This window comes from Macaca fascicularis, chromosome 4, assembly GCF_037993035.2.
Source record: "Macaca fascicularis isolate 582-1 chromosome 4, T2T-MFA8v1.1".
Classification (NCBI taxonomy): Eukaryota; Metazoa; Chordata; class Mammalia; order Primates; family Cercopithecidae; genus Macaca; species Macaca fascicularis.
Window position 1 is genome coordinate 68,525,799 of NC_088378.1, and position 20,666 is coordinate 68,546,464.

The following is a 20,666-nucleotide window of genomic DNA, read 5'->3' on the forward strand; positions in this document are numbered from 1 at the left end:
TTTTTCTGTTTGTCAGAAGGAAAAGAAATTAGATTTCAGAGTCATTTGACAAGGGGTGGGAGGGGGCAAGGAAATAATTATTAGTAATCTTTTCAGAAGTTCTGTAAGTTTATCAGAGGAAAACCCGTGGGAGGTCACATTATAGTGTTTTCATTTGAATCTAGGACAAAGAATGGGCTTGGTAGCTATAGTTTCTCTCCAAATCTAGGAATGCATAACACTGGTAGGTTTTAGTCTCCAAGGGTGTCTTGTGTAGCAGTAGAAACCAAATTCACTACAAAGGAGAGGCTGGAGCAAGTTGTCATGTGATGCCGCCAACTTGCCAGGTCAGGACTTGCCACCACAGCCCAACTAGCTGGCAGTCCCCTGCCAGGATACAAAAACCCTTTAATGACCTGCAGAAACCAGATGGCAGGCTTTGCTTTTCAAAGGAAAGAGATCATGTCAGGACCTCTGGAATTAAAGGTCCAGATTATTTTAAAAGGACTGGATATAATGCTGTTTGTGCAAAAGATTTTTTTTTCATATTATGTAAGTTTTTCAAGGTGCCTACGATTATTCAGTAGTCTAGAAGAATATACACTATAGAAAGAGATCAACCATGTTTCCTCTGGATGGTGGGATTATAGGTTTCTTCTTTTAATTTACTTGCACTTTGTAATTTTTTAACAAAGAGGTTGACATTCTTAATAATAAAAAGGTTTTTTTCAAAGATAGGAGCATTTTCAATTTGTTATTTTAGTCTTTCACTTACTCTACTAGCACTTGACAGCATAGAAATATCACCTTTATTCAGTGAGTTTGCTCATCAATGCCACATATTAAAATGTGTGTAACTGCCAATGTCTTAGATGAGAGTGACTGGATGTGATGACTTTAGTGTGGCTCTGGGAGACATATCTTCCGTATGACTAGGGTTACTGGAGCTCTATGTTTCATGTCCAGGAGAAACAGGTAGGTCTTCTAATCTCTCCGAAGGAAGAAATTTCCTGATAGCTTAATACCTGATTTAACCTTAGCCAACCAAGATACTTTATTTGAAATGCAATTGTGTTTACTTGCTTTCTTTATGAGAATGGGAAATGACATCAGAAAGAAATGATATTGTATGTTTTTGCCTTTACTTTTACGTCAAGGACTACTGAAATCATTTAGTTTCAGAAGCACTTTATCTGTAATAAACACCATCATGAAGAGAGGCTTACATTTCCCTTTTAGGCTACCTAAATACTTTTCTTGTCAAATAATAGCAAATGGAATTATTTACACAATTGAAGCAATTCTTTAATATTGAATACGTAAATTTATCAAGTTTGCCTTATATAGCTACTTCTATTGTGTTTTTGAGAACCATAGAGGTTTTTCATGGAAAAGGACACATCCAGAGATACTGGGAGAGTATGTGTATGATTTTCAACCAAAGACTTAGCTTTTAACAAGGATAATTTTCTTAACTATAAAAACCCTTATTGACCAAAAATAAGAAAAGGCTTGAGTTAAAATTAGAAAAAAAAATCTTAGAGAATACACTTAAAAACTACTCCTTGGGGCTGGGCTCATGCCTGTAATCCCAGCACTTTGGGAGGCCGAGGAGGGCGGATCACAAAGTCGGGAGATCGAGACCATCTTGGCTAACACGGTGAAACCCCGTCTCTACTAAAAATACAAAAAATTAGCCGGGCGCGGTGGAGGGTGCCCATAGCCCCAGCTACTCGGGAGGCTGAGGCAGGAGAATGGCGTGAACCCAGGAGGCAGAGCTTGCAGTGAGCCAAGATCATGCCATTGCACTCCAGCCTGGTGACAGAGCAAGACTCCATCTCAAAAACAAAACAAAACAAAACAACAACAACAACAAAAACTCAAAACTTTATTTTAACTCATATTTCATATGTTTGATTTCATATAAACTCACTGAGCTTATTTTGCAGAGGTATGCAAAAGTCATTCTTGTTAGCACAGTGATTGATTCTTTTACTTAATTTGATTTCTTTTCCTTCATAGGGAATATATTAGTTTCCCAAGTCCATTGGAAAACTAGCAATGATAAAACTACATCATTTAGCCGGGCGTGGTAGCTCACGCCTGTAATCCCAGCACTTTGGGAGGCCGAGGCTGGCAGATCACCTGAGGTCAGGAGTTCGAGACCAGCCTGACCAACATGGAGAAACCCCGTCTTACTAAAAATACAAAAAATCAGCCAGGCTTGGTGGCACATGCCTGTAATCCCAGCTACTTTGGAGGCTGAGGCAGGAGAATAACTTGAACCTGGGAGGCAGAGGCTGCAGTGAGCTGAGATCACACCATTACACTCTAGCTTGGGCAACAAGAGCGAAACTCCGTCTCAAATAAATAAATAAATAAATAAATAAATAAATAAATAAATGAATACGAAAAATTAGCTGAACGTGGTGGCAGGCACCTATAATCCCAGCTACTCAGGAGGCTGAGGCAGGAGAATCTCTTGAAAGTGGGCAGCGGAGGTTGCAGTGAGCCAAGATCATGCCATTTGCACTCCAGCCTGGGCAACAAAAGCAAAACTCTGTCTCAAAAAAAAAAAGAATGACATCATTTTAAAGCTGTTTTCTAGTCCAGAGCAATTTCTAATTAGACTTTGTGAAAACAGTTTTGATTTTATTTAAATAAATAAATGGGTTTATTAATTTGTCAAGGACTTAACGAAAGTGTTATACTTTTAAATGAGGTACCAGAATAAAAGACCAAAACACTTAATATGCCCAATGCATGCTCACTGTTGGCACACGGAACTTTCAGAGAATGATGAGTCCATGGTGTGGAGGGAATGGAATCTCTGAGTACAAACTAAAGAGTTCCCATTCTGTATTCTTACACTTAGTTACTTACCAACCTCTTTACTGATGGCCTCCTGGGTTCCTGTCTTAAGATTCAGTGTAAATGCAGCAAGTCCTGAGTTATCTAGTCTCATCTTAAGCCAACTCCATTGACCAGAGCAACCAATGGAAAATGCTAATGACTCTTAGGCATGCATGGTAAGTTTAAACATAATGTATGGTTCATGACCAGCCTGGGCAGCATGGTGAAACCCCGTCTCAACAAAAAATACAAAAATTAGCCAGGTGTGGTGGTATGTGCCTGTAGTCCCAGCTACTTGGGGTGGTGGGGGGCTGAGGTGGGAGGATTACTTGAGCCCTGGAGGTTGAGGCTGCTATGAGCTGAGATCACACCACTGCACTCCAGCCTGGGTGGCAGAGTAAGACCCTGTCTCAAACAAATTAAATTTAATTTAATTTTAAAAAAAAACCTCATAATGTGTGGAGGCACAGGAGGATTGCCAAATGTCCTTCACAAAAATTCTAGTCAGCCCCTGTGAAAATTAAAAAGGATTTTTACATTTCGACTACGAATGTGCTGCTATTGTTGCCTGAAGCTTTTACTTCTGCATTTTTAATTTTAAAAAATTAACGGCTTACCTTCAGAACAATTGTAGGAAATGTTACACAAGACACAAAGTCCATTTCTAGCAGACTCTACTTGCTTTCTGTTTCACTCCTGGGTTAATACATTCTTCCTAACACTGAACATTTGTCTATGCCGGTGTTCGAGACAGGAATTGAAACACTTTTGCAAATATGAATTCACATGCCACCTTGTGAGTTCTGGTTAAATGTGCCAATTAGACAATTATGCTTACTATCACTCCCTCTGGAAATAACTCCTAAATGACATTAAATAATTTTAAACGGCAATGTGATTTTAAAAGTCACAAAAACAAAGAGAACAAAAGAAAAAAACGAAGTAGCATAAAAAAACTAGAAGCTGGAAGTGTTTGCACTAAATGATTTAGGGCAAGGTTTCTCAACCTTGGTACTATTGACATTTTGAGCCATATAATGTTTCACTGCAGATGGCATCTGTAGCAGCATCCCTGGTCTCTACCCACAACTAGGGATGTGCTACTGGCACCCCTCCCTAGTTGTGACAACCAAAAATACCTCGTTATTGCCAAATGTTCCTGAGGGTAAAATTGCCCCTGGCTGAGAACCACTGATTTGGGAAATAAGAAAAATCAAAATGTATCCCCAGGAAAAGTCTAGAACCAGGCTTACTCTGGCCGAAGGATGCCCCACTCCCCTCACCTCCGACCTCCCAAAATAAAAAACTCAGGAGCTAGAGGCACCAGGCAGAAAACATCACTGGTTAAAAATCTGTAAAAGAGGTAGGTTGAATTCTCTGTATGTCCTCTGCTTTAAAGATTCATTCTTTAAAGAGGCTGAATCTTGGGGCTCCAAGGTTGAAGACACCAGGCACAGCTGAGGGTGAAAGTTCCATACTGAATGTGGGCATTATATAGAAACCTACTAAACAAGTGTGGGATCCCAGTTCTTTGCTCAACTCAAATTCTAAGAACACTGGCATCTAGGTACCTACTTTTTAGGGAGGAGACTGGAAGATTCTTCTGATAAAAACAGACCGAGCCATTAGCAGAAAAAAAATTGACTGTCACTCAAATTTAGTGAATTGTCCTGGCCAGATCACCCTAAACCCTAAGTAAAATCTACCAGTCAATGTCCTCTCCCTCTCTTCTCCACACATATCTTCTAATTACAGGCTTTTCAATGCCTCACTCACATGCAAATAGCCAAGAATGGCCAAGCATTTAAAGAAAGCCTCCGGGATGGAAGAGAAAAAAAGAAACAGGAAGGAACTTAGAGAAAACAGAAATATTGGGGAGCAGATGCAAAGTTCAAAAATGTTTTAAGTGAAGCTTCCCTTCTCAGCTTGGTTTCCAAATAGCATTTGCCACTGGACTGGGGGCACAGAAATATCCTCTTGTTTCAGAAAATGTAAAAATGTGCAAAGAATGATGAGGTGATGAGATAGAACATAGAAGCCAGCTTGAAGCAGTGTCCCCTGGCCAAAGGAGGACAATCTGAGCATAAAAATAAATAACAGTATAGAATTGTAAACCTTGATTACAATAGAAACCCATGAGTCCATGATGATATAAACAAATACGAGAAAGGGAAAGCACTTCCTTTCAGTAGAATGCCACCTAATAATTGTAGAAGGAATAATGGAAATAGTTAATTACCATTTGGCAGCACAATCTGTGGTAGCTGACAGAGATGAGGTCATCAAGGGATGCTAAGGCTGGTAGGTAGAAGTTTGGTGAGGAACAGGTATTGGCATAATCTCAGAATATTTCTGCACAAAATAACCAACCAAATGCAAAGGGAGGACTGGTGACTTTACAGTCGAGAAAACTGGCAGACTCCAAGTGATCAAGGGAAGTATCACCAGTGGTGGGATGGGTTGGCCTTGTATTCCTGATGTGATGGGCTAAGAAAGAGCACGGAATCCCTGTTGTAGTTAGTATTTCTTCCAAGAAGCTATGACTCTACTCTGGCTGTGGGGAAACACTGGACACACCCAAGTGGATGATCATCCTACAAAATGAAAGGCCTGTAGTCTTAAACTATGAGAGAGGGTGGACCGGGTCCGGCGGCTCATTCCTGTAATCCCAGCACTTTGGGAAGCTGAGGTGGGCAGATCACCTGAGGTCAGGAGTTTGAGACCAGTCTGACCAACATGGAGAAACCCAGTCTCTACTAAAAATACAAAAAATTAGCTGGGCGTGGTGGCGCATGCCTGTAATCCCAGCTACTTGGGAGGCTGAGGCAGGAGAATTGCTTGAACCCAGGAGGCGAAGGTTACAATGAGCAGAGATCACGCCATTGTACTCCAGCCTGGGCAACAAGAGCAAAACTCTGTCTCAAAAAAAAGATATGAGAGAGGGGTGAAAGGCTGCAGAATTGTTCTAGACCAACACATAAATACAATGTATGTTTTCATATGGGATTCATATACCTTAAAAGAAAAAGAGGCATTGTTTGGACAGATGGTGAAATTTCTAGCAAAGATATCACATTTGGCCCAACAACTGCAATCAGGGCTACTTTTTAGTCCACAGTTACCCTTCAAATTATTTTTGTTTGTTTGTTTGCAGGGGACAAAATGGTGAATTAAATGGAGATATGATGGGGTTTACCACCCCTGTATTCTTTAAGTTTTTAAAGGTGGCACTAATTTCTGCCAGACCCTCTGTGATGCAATATTGTTTTTGCTTTACTATTTTGCGTGTGTGTGTGTGTGTGTATGTGTGTGTGTAAGAGGGTACCAATTTCAGAGCTTTACACTTGGCCGTATTCACCCTGATAGCTCTTACTCCACTGGCCAAAGAAGCAGTGTGGGGTTGTGTTAATTGCCAGGAATGCCTATTCCAAACATACATTCAGAGACTAGGAAATGACTATGGATGAGTGTGCAGACCCAGTGAATTCACTGTAAGCCACACCTGAGCCATAACTCCATTTATTACCAGGCCCCTCATATATTCCCCACCATGACCAACTGCATATATATTTTTAAAGGGCCCAGCACAAACTGAAAATACAGGACCCCTTGTTAAAAAAATTATTAAGAATTTCAAGAGGGTAACAGTAGAGCATTAAACCAATAATTAAACCACACATAGAACCTTCTAAATGTGAAGTCCTGCGTGGCTGCACACGTCGTACATTCACAAAGCCGCCACTCTAACAGGGTCCCATGACGGTGGTTCAGGTCTCTGGGTATTACTGTCAACCTGGAGTCTGTGTCCAGCCGTCCCCAGAATGTTTGGCTAGTCCCCTTTCTCCAGTGTGAAGTTACCCAATTAAATGGCTATTCACCTCTCTGAGGAAGAATCGAGAAATCATTACTGCGAATACTTGTGCCTTCCTGGGCACCCAGCCTCTCTTTCTTTCTTTTGTTTTTTGTTTGTTTGTTTGTTTTTGAGACGGAGTCTCGCTCTGTCACCCAGGCTGGAGTGCAGCTGTGATGTCGGCTCACTGCAACCTCTGCCTCTCGAATTCAAGTGATTCTCCTACCTCAGCCTCTCAAGTAGGTGGGACTACAGGTATGCCACCACGCTCGGTTAAGTTTTTGTATTTTTAGTAGAGACAGGGTTTCACTATGCTGTTCAGGCTGGTCTCAAATTCCTGACCTCAGGTGATCAAGTTGCCTTGGCTTCCCAAAGTGTTGAGGTTACAGGTGTGAGCCACTGCGCCCAGCTCCAGCCTCTCTTTCAATTGATGGACTCTGGGACCCCAAACTGGCTTAGTTCAGAAAAGTGGGCAAGACATCTTGACTTTTCATTGGAATGACTATCCTGACCCTCCATTGTTGATGTGTTTGTACAGATCATGTAGCACTCTTTTTGTTTCCTCATGTGTTTTACCCTAAGCACATTATATTCATTAACCATCTCCATACCTCTCTGCAGGTCAGGCCCCTTGGCTGCCACTCCACCCTGCCGGTGGTTACAATAATTGCATCCACCTGCTAATGATGGTTAAGTACTCCCACTTGGCCTCTATGGAGGGTGTGTGTAGGGGGGAGTGGGAACTGTCCTATCATCCTCATTGCTACACAGTGAGCCCAGTCCTGTAAAGACAGACTGTTACCCTCTTGAAATTCTTAATAATTTTTTTTTTTTTTTTTTTTTGAGACGGAGTCTCGCTCTGTCGCCCAGGCTGGAGTGCAGGGGCGCGATCTCGGCTCACTGCAAGCTCCGCCTCCCGGGTTCAGCCATTCTCCTACCTCAGCCTCCCGAGTAGCTGGGACTACAGGCGCCCGCCACCACGCCCGGCTAATTTTTTCTATTTTTAGTAGAGACCGGGTTTCACAGTGTTAGCCAGGATCGTCTCAATCTCGTGACCTTGTGATCCACCTGCCTCAGCCTCCCAAAGTGCTGGGATTACAGGCGTGAGCCACCATGCCGGGCCGAAATTCGTAATAATTTTTTTTTTAACAGGGGGTCCTGGCCTACCTGTTAAAAAAAGAGAAGAGCTGCCACTGAATCCTTAGAGATGTTGGTGCCCTCTCCGCAGCTGTTCCTTATTCCCTTGGCGAACCGTGTAGACTCTGGACTCTCCCGCAGAGCATAGTCATCCATGCCTTACATGGCACATCTATTCTGTTCTAGCATGTCCACTTCCGTGAGCCTTGTGATCCATCTGCCAAGGCAATTCTGGCGTCTCAGTCACACTCAGCATGGACCATTGCTTTTTCCTGGCTTCCTAACAGCATGTTTGCACCATCTCCTGGGACCTTGCCAGAGTGTTGAATCCAGAAGAGTGCTCTCAATAAACACTTTCTTATTCAAAATAACGTTTTGCCTGCCTTGATCCAGCACCCTCGGACATCCTGTCCCATGTCTTCTCCCCTGGTTCCTGCCTGTACTTGCTGACCCGGTCCTACAATTTCTTTTGTGTCTAGTCCCTTTCCTCCCCAGCTGAGTTATGTGGTGACCTAGTCTAGGGATTGGCCTAGTGGCCAGGATAGGAGATTGGGATGGATCTGGGGGCCACATGTTGTTATGCAGGGGAGCAGCCTCTGCATTGTCTTCAAGAAGAGAGAAGTAGTAGCCCATAGTAGGGGAGGGATGGACCTCAGTTCTGTAGGTGCCTCAACTCAGATGCCCCCGTCCTACTGTCAGGCTCCTATTTTTTGTCAACCAGAGCCCTGGCCTTGGCAGAGCAAACCTGCCTAGGTTGAGAGATTAACCTTCTTTAAAGCTACCTTCATGAGAAGTTCTGAGCCTGGTCCTCAGCTTTCTCTGCACCCCTGCGACAGGAGAAAAGAGATTCATCATATGCTACCGAGGAGGCCTTCTGGCTGCCACTCTTAGCGTTTGAAAGTTGATTAATCACTCTTATTTGTTTTCTTTTTCCAAAGCACTGGTTGAGCATAGCGATAGCCACCTTTACTGTCCTTTTCATGACTATTTCTTCTACACTGCTCAAGTGCCTGGTACAATGTACCAGCCGGTACATTTGCCACCACCAATGAAATCTGGGGTTTTGTTTTGTTTTGTTTTTTGAGATGAAGTCTCTCTCTGTTGCCCAGGGTGGAGTGCAGTGGGGTGATCTCGGCTCACTGCAACCTCTGCCTCCTGGGTTCAAGTGATTCTTCTGCCTCAGCCTCTGGAGTAGCTGGGATTACAGGTATGTGCCATCACGCCCAGCTAATTTGCTATTTTTGTATTTTTAGTAGAGACAGGGTTTTGCCATGTTGGCCAGGCTGGTCTCAAACTTCCAACCTCAGGTGATTCACCTGCCTTGGCTTCCCAAAGTGCTAGGATTACAGGCGTGAGCCACCGTGCCTGTAAAAGTTTTAACAATTGCACTGTTGCCTTGTGCTGTCTGTGCCTCCCACAACCGGCAACGGGCTTCTCAGTGCCAGCCAGAGCTCCAAAATCCCATCTTAGCATTGCTTTCTCAGACCATTTCTGGTACCAGATTATCACGGATTGGGTTGTTCAGCATGCAGACTCAAGAGACGGACTGGCAGGCAGGAGGTTGACCAGGGAGGACTCTAGGGATCAATTGCGGGAGGGAAGGAAACGCAGGGAAGGGGATTGGGTTGCATCTAGTTGTTACATTTTCATTTTCCTGGGCAGGAAATTAAACTACCAAGTCAGTGCTCAACACTGCAACCCTAGTGTCAGTGAAGACAGATGAATTGGGCAATTTGGATGTATTTAGAAGGGACTGGTTGCCTCTTTTAAAATAAGTAGTGATAATGGTCTATTTAAAATTGTAGGCCGATCACGGTGACTCATACCTGCAATCCCAGCACTTTGGGAGGCTAAGCGGGGAAGATCGCATGAGCCCAGGAGTTTGGGACCAGCTTGGGCAATGTAGCCAGACTCCATCTTTACAATTTTTGTTTTTTAATTAGCTGGGTGTGGTGGCACATGCCTGTAGTAACCTCCAGTCCCAGCTACTCAGGAGGCTGAGGCAGGAGGATTGCTGGAGCCCAGGAGGTTGACAGGTTGAGGCTGCAGTGATCTGTGATTGTGCCGCTGCACTCCAGCCTAGGTGACAGGAGACCCTGTCTCAAAAAAATAAAATAAAATAAGATAAAATTGTTTGGCATGTTTCAAATTGCTTTCATGTCTTCAGTTCTCATGGTAATTCTCCAGTGTCAATGGAGCAGATGTTATTATCCCTATTTGATGGATGAGGAAACTTAGGCTCAGAGGGGCTGGGTTTTATCATGAAGTCTGTCGACAAATGCTGGACAATAAATTTAATTATCAATAGATTTCCTTATGTTTCAATTGGTTGTCTTGAATTTTAAAACAATCGCTGATAGACTGGGGGCGGTGGCTCACGCCTGTAATCTCAGTACTTTTGGAGGCCGAGATGGGCAGATCACGAGGTCAGAAGATCGAGATCATCCTGGCGAACAGGGTGAAACCCTGTCTCTACTAAAAATACAAAAAAATTAGCCGGGTGTGGTGGTGGGTGCCTGTAGTCCCACCTACTCGGGAGGCTGAGGCAGAAGAAAGGAGTGAACCCGGGAGGTGGAGCTTGTAGTGAACCGGGATCGTGGCACTGCACCCCAGCCTGGGCAACAGAGTGAGATTCAGTCTCAAAAAAACAAACAAACAAACAAAAACAGCCGCTGATAAAAAAGAAATTGCGGCCAGGCTTGGTCCCAGCACTTTGGGAGGCCATGGCAGGCAGATCACAAGGTCAGGAGATCCAGACCATCCTGGCCAACACAGTGAAACCCTGTCTCTACTAAAAATATAAACATTAGCAGGGCGTGGTGGTTTGTGCCTCTAGTCCCAGCTACTCGGGAGGCTGAGGTAGGAGAATCGCTTGAACCCAGGAGGCAGAGGTTGCCGTGAGCTGAGATCACACCACTGCACTCCAGCCTGGCAACAGAACAAGACTCCGTCTCAAAAAAAAAAAAAAAAAAAAAAAAAAAAGAAAAGAAAAAAGAAATTGCCTAAATATTAAATTGTGCTACATAGCAGATATTTTTTCTACCAAAGGTTTTCTATGGTAGTCTTTCACAGACAATAAGCTTGTTCTAGAATAATTTCTTCGAGTTTCAAGAACATCATGTCAATGCCCATTAAAACTCTCTGTACCTTGTAAAAGATTTAAATTGTCTGAGCTGTCAAATAGCTAATCTGAGAATTAGACAATTCCATTTCTATTGGCAAATGAGATATAAGTTATGCCTGGTGTAAGTTTAGAAACTGTAAAGCAAAATAGAAGTGTTTTGGGAGGTGGAGGAGACTCCCAAGGCTTAGCAGGCTCTTTTTAAAAAACTGATAAATAATATTTTACATATATATGGGATACATGCAATATTTTGTTACATGCATAGAATGTGTAATGATCAAGTCAGGGTATTTGAGGTATCATCATTTTGAATATTTATCATTTCTATGTGTTGGGAACAATTCAAGTCCTCTCTTTTAGTTACTTTGAAATATACAATATATTGTTACTTACTATAGTCACTCTACTCAGCTGTTGAACAACAGAACTTATATCTTTTATCTAACTGTATGTTTTTACCCATTAACCTAATTCTCTTCATTCCCCCTCCCACCCACACACCCTCCCTGGTCTCTAGCATCTATTATTCTACTCTCTACCTTTGTAAAATCAACCTTTTTAGCTCCCACATATGAGTGAAAACATGTGATATTTGCCTTTCTGTGCCTGGCTTATTTCACTTAACATAATGACCTCCAGTTCCATCCAAATTATATGATTTTATTCATTTTTCATGGCTGAATAATATTCCATTGTGTAGATATACATTTCATTTATCCATTTGTCCACTATTGAACACAGGTTGACTCCGTATCTTTGCTGTTGTGAACAGTGCTTAGCAGCATCTTAACGGTGGCAGTTGCATCCAGTGCCATAGATACCAGAGAGCTGGGGAAGGCACTGGAGAAGAGCTTGGCTCCAGTCTATGAAGCACTCTTCTAATTAGAATTCTCTGAACTCATTCAGTACCTCATGATTTAGTCCATTTATAAGTTTACATCATGGAATGACTAGAGACCACTGGCCCTTCACTTTTGCTGTAAAACAAAGTACTTATTTTTGTTTGCTGTTAAGTCTTCTTTAAATAACATAAAATTACATTTGAGCAGGTACTTACTGAGGGTATTAATATTACGTTCCCATTACTAGCTAAACACTTATTAAGTAAATTGTTAAATTCTAACCTTCTAGACAAGAGTTTACTGCAATGAAGCCTGAAATTGCTGCCCATAGACTTTTTGAAGCTCTTATGTAAAGAACTGAAATAAATTTGGGGCAGGTCACACTAAAGTAAGGGAGACACAATATTTTTATAAATTTCAGGCCTTAGTTTTTATAATAAATTATGTGACTTATTTTAAAACATTAACTCATATATGTATATGTATGTGTGTGTGTGTATATATATATATTTATATATATGTAGTACAGATTCAATGGTGCAAAAGAGTCATCAGTAAAAACCAAGTCTCCTTCCCCCCATCCCAAAGCTACTTAGTTTTCCCCTCTAGAGGAAACTAATTTCCTGTATTCCCTACATGGACAAGCCTCTACATAGATTCTACACACACGGCAGCTTACTACATATACTCTTCTACAATAATAAAGCTACTAATTTTCTTTTCCAATGGAAGAATCATCTTACATGGAATGGATATATCATACTGTATTTAACCATTAAAGGACATTTAGATTGCTTCCAATCTTTTGCTATATGAAGCAATGCTGTAATATAGTTTCATCTTATGTTTAAATCTTTGCTATGCTGAAATTTATTTTGGAGTAAGAAGTGAAATAGGGATACAAATTTATTCTTTTCTAGATAGCCACCAAGTTATCCTAACATGATTTATGGAATCATTAATCTTTTACTACTGATTTGAAAGACATTCTTTTTTTTTTTTGAGACGGAGTCTCATTCTGTCACCCAGGCTGGAGTGCAGTGACATGATCTCGGTTCACTGCAACCTCTACCTCCTGGTTCAAGGGATTCTCCTGCCTCAGCCTCCTGAGTAGCTGGGACTACAGGTGTGTACCACCGCACCTGGCTAATTTTTGTATTTTTAGTAGAGATTGAATTTCATCATGTTGTCCAGGCTGGTCTTGAACTCTGGACCTCAGGCAATCCACCTGCCTCAGCTTCCCAAAGTGCTGGGATTACAGGTGTGAACCACTATGCCTGGGCTGAAAGGCCACCCTTTGTAAGCAAACTTTGTATATGTGTTAGAGTAAATTTCTATTGTTTTGTTTGTATTTGTAAGTGCAGACATTTTAGTTATTATGGCCTTAAAATGTGTTTTAAATATCTGATAGGGCTGTTTCTCATGATTATTCTTTTTCCAAATATTTCCAGACTTTTAATACTTATCCAATGTGGTCTGTGGAAAATAGTTCCAGAATGTGTATTTATCCCCAAATTTCAAGTGACTATTAAGGATTTGATATGTGGCTAGTGTCATTAATGAACCAGATTTTAAGTTAATTTAAATTGCTACATGAGGCTATCGGCTACTGTGTTGCACAGTGCAGTTCCAACAGATCTGTTTGTATATAGAAAAGGCTACTGGTTTCTGAACACTAGTTTTGTACCCACTCACCTTATTCAAGTCTTCTATTATTTGTGATATCTTTTTAGTTGATTCTCTTGGGTTTTCCAGGTATGCAACTGTATAATCAGAGGTGATCATTTTACCTCTCTCCTTCCAATTAATATAACTTCTATTTATTTTTTTCTTTTAGTTTTATGGAAGCAGTGGTGCATTGACAACAGAAGTGGTGTGTGTGCATTTGTGATGAAAGGTGGAAGAGAAGATGTGGATTTCAGACAAAGAAGATAACAAGTGATCTATATGTAAATATTTTAGTATTATTTTTCTTTTTGATTCATGTTTACTCTTTAGATATGGTATAGACATTTGATCAAACATTGATACAACATCATGATCTGGTGTGGGATATTTTGAAACTACATTTGTCTTTGGCCACTGTGAAAGTTTTCATAAAAAATAGCACATGATACAAATAAAAGTGATAGTTTCAACTAATGTTTAAGTCACCTGCCTATAATGGTGCAGTGCAATTTAGCTTATAGACTGATTTCAAAGTCAATTTTGTAGTAGCCTTAATTAATCATCTAGTCAAAACAAAAACAAAAAACAACCCAATGTACATTGAAACTCTTTGATATGTTATGCTAATTATTTCTCTTTCTCTAATAACATCTGAGTCATGATTATTAAGCCTTAGTATTATAAAAGTTCCACGTCAAGACAGCAACTTGGCCAGGTGCGGTGTCACACCTGTAATTCCAGCAATTCAGGAGGCTGAGACAGGCAGATCACCTGAGTCCAGGAATTTGAGACCAGCCTAGGCAATATGGCAAAAAAAAAAATATATATATATCTCTACGAAAAATACAAAAAAAAAAATTAGCCAGGCGCAGTGGCATGTGCCTGTAGTCCCAGCTACTTGGGAGGCTGAGGTGGGAGGATCACTTGAGCCCAGGAGGCAGAGGTTGCTGTGGGCTGAGATTGTACCACTGCACTCTCTAGTCTGGGTGACAGAGTGGGACACTGTTTTTGTTGTTGTTGTTTTGTTTTTAAGACAGTAATTTGTCAAATTTTATGTACACAATATTAATTTCTTATAAAGCTTATACCAGTTTGCGGAGGCCTCAAAGTTCAGCATATATGGGAAATGGACACCACATGAATGTCAAGGCTTTTGTGAAAGTCCATGAAATAGAAACATAAAAGGCCATGGAATGGATTGAAAATGATAAATAACTATCAAATTCAGTGACTTAATCTCACATTTCTTTATAGTGATCTTTCTGGACTGTGTTGAAGGTTTTGCCCCATAACATAGACTGTCTTTTTCTCTGTAAATTGTTACCTATTCAGTGTAACTAAGTACATGTTTCTTTTACCTTTTATGGAAATGTTAATTTCCCAGGCATTTCACCTTTTTGGGCACTCAGGCACTTCTGGAGCACACAACATCTATATATGGATGGTGGGCTTTCCCAAAATGTAGTTGAAGTTGTCATGCATATGAGAAGAGTGACTGAGGATGCAACTGTGAAATCATTTCCAAGTCAATTTCTTCATGTTCTACCTGAAACCCTTTACCTCTCATTCAAGAAAGTGTTACTGAAAAACCAGGGGTTTGGTCCTGCTGCTTGCCACACAGAAAGCCAATGACTGAAACAATGAGTCCTGCCAATGAGGAAGGCTTTAATTGGGTGCAGCAGCCAAGGAAGTGGGAGCTGAGTCTAAAATCCATCTACCCTACCAGCTAAGGGTTTATATAGCAGGGAAGAAATGTAACAGTGTGTAAGAAAATAGGCACTAGGGAGGGGCAAGGAAACAATCACAATGAATGAGGGGTCCTGAGGGGTCTGGAATCTCATTGTCTGGATATGGTGATCTGGAGAGTTTCAGTTCTTTGAAACTTTTTTTTGAGAGGCCTGAAGGTGGTTCCTGAGAAAGGGACTCAGATAAAACAAATATAAGTTTCAAGCTTTAAGGCCAGAAAGGTCAATTTCTATGTTTAAATTTCTATGTTTATTTAAACAACAACAACAACAACAACAAACAAAAAACAACTATCTATGGTACTATTGGGTTGGTTTGAAAAGCAGATCAGTGAATGAAGAGAAGTCAGAAAGACAGTGACTGGTAGACTGCTCAGGATGGGCCATGTTAGCCCCAAAATTCAGCAGCTTAAAACAACAAAATTTTAAAAAGTTTTATTTTTTGCTTGTGCTACCCATCCATGAGGTTGACAGAGCTCTCTGACACTTAGTCACTCAGTGGCTTGGGCTGATAGAGCAGCCACCATTTTGAACATTGCTGGAGGGAGAAGAAAACCCTAGAAGATATCAACCTAGCAAACTCTGGCCCAGACACATGGCACTTCCACTTACGATGCATTGGCTGGAACTAAACACGAGATCCCACCTAACCATAGGAGGGTCTGAAACTGGAGAGAACTGGAAATATTTGACAAACAAAACTAATGATTACCATGATTGTATTGAAAATGTGTTGAGGCCGGGCATGGTGGCTCACGCCTGTAATCCCAGCACTTTGGGAAGCTGAGGCGGGTGGATCACGAGGCTAGGAGTTCAAGACCAGCCTGGCTAAGCTGGTGAAACCCCGTCTCTACTAAAAACACAAAAGAAAATTAGCCAGGCACGGAGGCAGGTGCCTGTAATCCCAGCTACTCGGGAGGCTGAGGCAGGAGAATTGCTTGAATCCGGGCGGCAAAGGTTACAGTGAGCCGAGATCACGCCACGGCACTCCAGCCTGAGTGACAGAGTGAGACTCTGTCTCAAAAAAAAAAAAAAAAAAAAAAAAAAAAAAAGTGTTGAAAGAGCAGTTTTGGCTCAGAACAGAGATGACCTCAACAGAAATGGAAACAGTGTGAACAAGGCTGGATCACAGTGTTGGCTACTCTATGATTATTCACATTTCTCCTCCCTAAAACTGGTTTTCAATTTAATTCAATTTAACAGACATTGAATACATGCTTTAGACTGCAAGATACTTGTTTATACAAAGGTAGGGCAATAGCAAAACTGTAGGTATCACTGTTTCTTTTGAATGTTATAATCAGGCTACTTTGGGCTCACCTTAAGAAAAACCAACAAAGCTTCAACAATGGCCCCAAATCAGACCTGAGTACACAGAAGCATTTAGACTAGAATAATAGTGTGGACAGGTACTGGGTTATGTGGTATTTTTAATAAAAGTTAGGACCTTTCCTCGTATCATTTGCTGACAATTATTACAGATAAATGTGATATATGATATCAAAGGCAACAGTCACAAAAGTAAAAACAGATAAATTGGACTTCATTAAACTGAAAAACTTTTCCCCTGACAGTGTGTGGCAAAAAAATAATAATACAAAAAAGGAACACTTTCCTGCTCCTAAGAAAAGCATTAAGAAAGTGAAAAGGCAACTCACGGAATGGGAGAAAACAATTATAAATCATATACCCGATAAGGGGCTTGTATCTAAAATATGTGTTTCTTTAAAAACCTTTTAAACTCAACGGTAAAAAGACGTATAACTCTATTCAAAATGAGCAAAGGATTTGAAAAGAAGTTTCTCCTCCAAAGAATATATATAAATGACCAGTAAACACATGAAAATATACTCAATATTATGAGTCATTAGAGAAGTGCAAATCAAAACCACAATGAAATACACTTCACACCCACTGAGATGGCAATAATCAAAAAGAAAAAACAAAAATTGTTGGCAAGGATGTAAAGAAACTGAAACCCTCATGCATTGCTGGTGGGAATGTAAAATGGTGCAGCCACCTTGGAAAAGAGTTTGGCAGTTCCTCAAAAAGTTAAACAGTTACTTATGATTCAGTCTGTTTCTGTGGCTATAACTGAATACCACACACTGGGTAATTTACAAAGAAAATAAATTTATTTCTTATAATTCTAGAGGCTGGGAAGTCCAAGATTGAGGGATCACATCTGGTGAGGGTCTTTTTGCCAGTGAGGACTCTCCATAGAGTGCTGAGGAGGGACAGGGCATCACATGGTGAGAGGACCAAACAGGTTTTTATAACAGATCCACTCTTGTGATAACTAACCCATTAATCCACTAATCTATTAATCTATTCATGAGGGCAGAATTCTCATGACTTACTCACGTCCCACCTCTCAACACTGCTATGTTGGGGACCAACTTTCTAACATGAATTTTTGGGGGATACATTCTCGCCATAGCACCCAGCAATCCCACACCTATGTATATATCCATGCAAAATGAAAATATGTTCACAGAAACACTTGTACATGAATGCTCATAGCAGCATTATTCATAATGGCAACAAAGTGGGAACAACCCAAATGTTCATCAATTAATGATGAGTTAACAAAATGTAATGTATCTACCCATCAGAATATTAGTCATAAAAAGCAATGAAATATTGATAAATGCTCCAACATAGATAGACCTTGAAAACATTGTACTGAGTAAAGAAGCCTGATGCAAAAGGTCACATACTGTATGATTCCATTTGTATGAAATGTCCAGAACAGGCAAATCCAGAGACAGAAAGTAAATTTGTGGTTGCCAGGAGGTGGAAGGAGTGGAATGGGGAGTGATTATTAATAGGTACAGAGTTTCTTTGTTGAAATAATGAGAAAGTTCTGGAATCAAGTGGTGATGCCTGCATAACTGTGTGAAGTATAACACCAATTTTGTTGTTGTTGCTGTTGAGATGGAGTCTTGCTCTGTTGCCCAGGCTGGAGTGCAGTGGCGTGATCTTGGCTCACTGCAACCTCTGCCTCCCGGTCCAAGCGATTCTCCTGCCTCAGTCTCCTGGGTAGTTGGGATTACAGGCATCCGCCACTGTAAAAAAATTAGCCTTGCTAATTTTTATATTTTTAGTAGAGACGGGGTTTCACCATCTTGGCCAAGCTGGTCTCAAACTCCTGACCTTGTGATCCACCCGCCTTGGCCTCCCAAAGTGTTGGATTACAGGCGTGAGCCACAGCGCCCAGCCACACCAATTTTATTAATAAAATACATATAATTACATAAGCATATACATATTATTTAAGCAAAACAAGCAGGAAACCATTTTCATGGGATTGCTTCTGTACCCAGAGCTCTTAAGTAAGCACACAGGAACTTAACTTGCAAACATTTCTTGTAACTGATTTAATTTAAATAAATAATAATAATAATAAAAAAAGGCCAGACGCGGTGGCTCATGCCTGTAATCCCAGCACTTTGGGAGGCCGAGGTGGGCAGATCACCTGAGGTCAGGAGTTCAAGACCAGCCTGGCCAACATGGTGAAACCCTATCTCTACCAAACGTAGAAAAATTAGCTGAGTGTAGTGGCAGGTGCCTGTAGTCCCAGCTACTCGGGAGGCTGAGGCAGAAGAATCTCTTGAACCTGGGAGGCAGAGGTTGTGGTGAGCCGAGATAGTGCCACTGCACTTCAGCCTGGGCAACAAGAGACAAAACTCAGCCTCAAAACAAAAACAAAAACAAAAACAAAGCCTCAGTCAATCACAAACAGCCAACCAACCAACTGGTTATATGGTTAGGGACCTCTCATCAGACCATACCCAAATAAGGCAAATGGCTCATCATACCACGCCCCAGTAAGGAAAATATCTAGCTGTAGCCAATCAGATGATTTCTCTACTTCGCTTCTGTATTCAGCCTATAAAAGCTCACTGCTCATGCTACTACTTAGAGTTCTCAGAACCTCTTCTGAGAACCAAATGCTCTTGATTCATGAATCATTTTTTGCTTAGATGAACTCCAACATATTTATTTTGTCTAAAGATTTTAACAATATACATACCAGATGGTGAGGTGACAAGTGATTTTTTTTTTCTCTTATAGTGCTTTTCTTTTTCTCCTTTCTTACAGAGAACATGCATTACCTTTGTAATTAGAAAAAGAAAACCTGTTAAAATAGGTGGTGGGTATGTGGGTGTTCACTGCTGTATATATGCATGATAGGGGTATATGCATCTAAATTATCCAAAACTGGTTTCAAGTCATTAACGTACAAACTAAAAGGAAGTGAGGCTGGAATTCAGTTTGAAGACTTAGAATAACCAAGGATATTCTAATTCTAATACAGTACTCTATCAGAACCGTTCTATAGACAAGCATGTAAGAAAAATCTATTTCTTTTTAAATTATGCACAAATTATCTTCTTAGTGGTAGCGCTTCATTTCTCCGTGGAAATGGCCACTAGGATAACAGGTAATTGGTGCAGAATAATAAAATAATAAAACACGGGAAAAAAAGGAACCAAATATAAAGACTTCATTATTTATGCTCTGACTCCCAAAACTCCATCTTACTTAGTTGCCTCTTTTTCCTCTGCCTGTTAGGCCTCTCATTTGCCTGTAGAATTCTCCAGCCCCTACAAATTATTGTTGCTTTCCCTTTTTATTTAATATGAATGGTAATACCATTCTTCCAGCTGTGAACATTTCATAGGATAAAAATAATTTTTTTTCCCTCCATTCTCCCCTATCCTCTAATCCAATTAAGGTCTACGTTCTTCTAATTTTCACTTCATAGTGCTTCACTTCTTTTACCATTAGCACCATCTTAATTCTGCACCAATTACCGGTATCCTAGTGGCCATTTCCACAGAGAAATGAAGTGCTATCGCTAAGAAGATAATTTGCACATAATTTGAAAAAAAATATATTTTTTCTTACATGCTTGTCTATAGAACTGTTCTGATAGAGTACCGTATTAGAATTAGAATATCCTTGGTTATTCTAAGTCTTCAAACTCTGAATTCCAGCCTCACTTCCTTTTAGTTTGTATGTTTATTACTTAAAAGCAGTTTTGGGTAATTTAGATGTATACACCCCTATCATAGATAACAGAAAGATAAGTATTCTAAACTATGACTGGCCTCTATAGACAATTGGCCCTGCTAAGTGAACTATGGTAAAATTGCCGATTATCATTTTGGCAGATATCTGCCACCGATTTTATCATATTATTCATTGACCTGCAGGTCCATTTTGCAACTAACTTACTATGGAAGATTCACCAAGCAGTGAAATTGCTTACAATTAGATGCCTCATGGGTCCTTCATTAACTTATTTTCCCTGAGGAATGTACTAATTGGCTGTTGGTACCATTTACCTTAAAATTTTTTCCCATGTTAAAGGAATTGCACTGAGGATACAGTTATTTTGGAGCCTGAATTATGTGTATATGTTAGAATGGAACTGCTTTTTATGAGGAAGAATTTGGTTA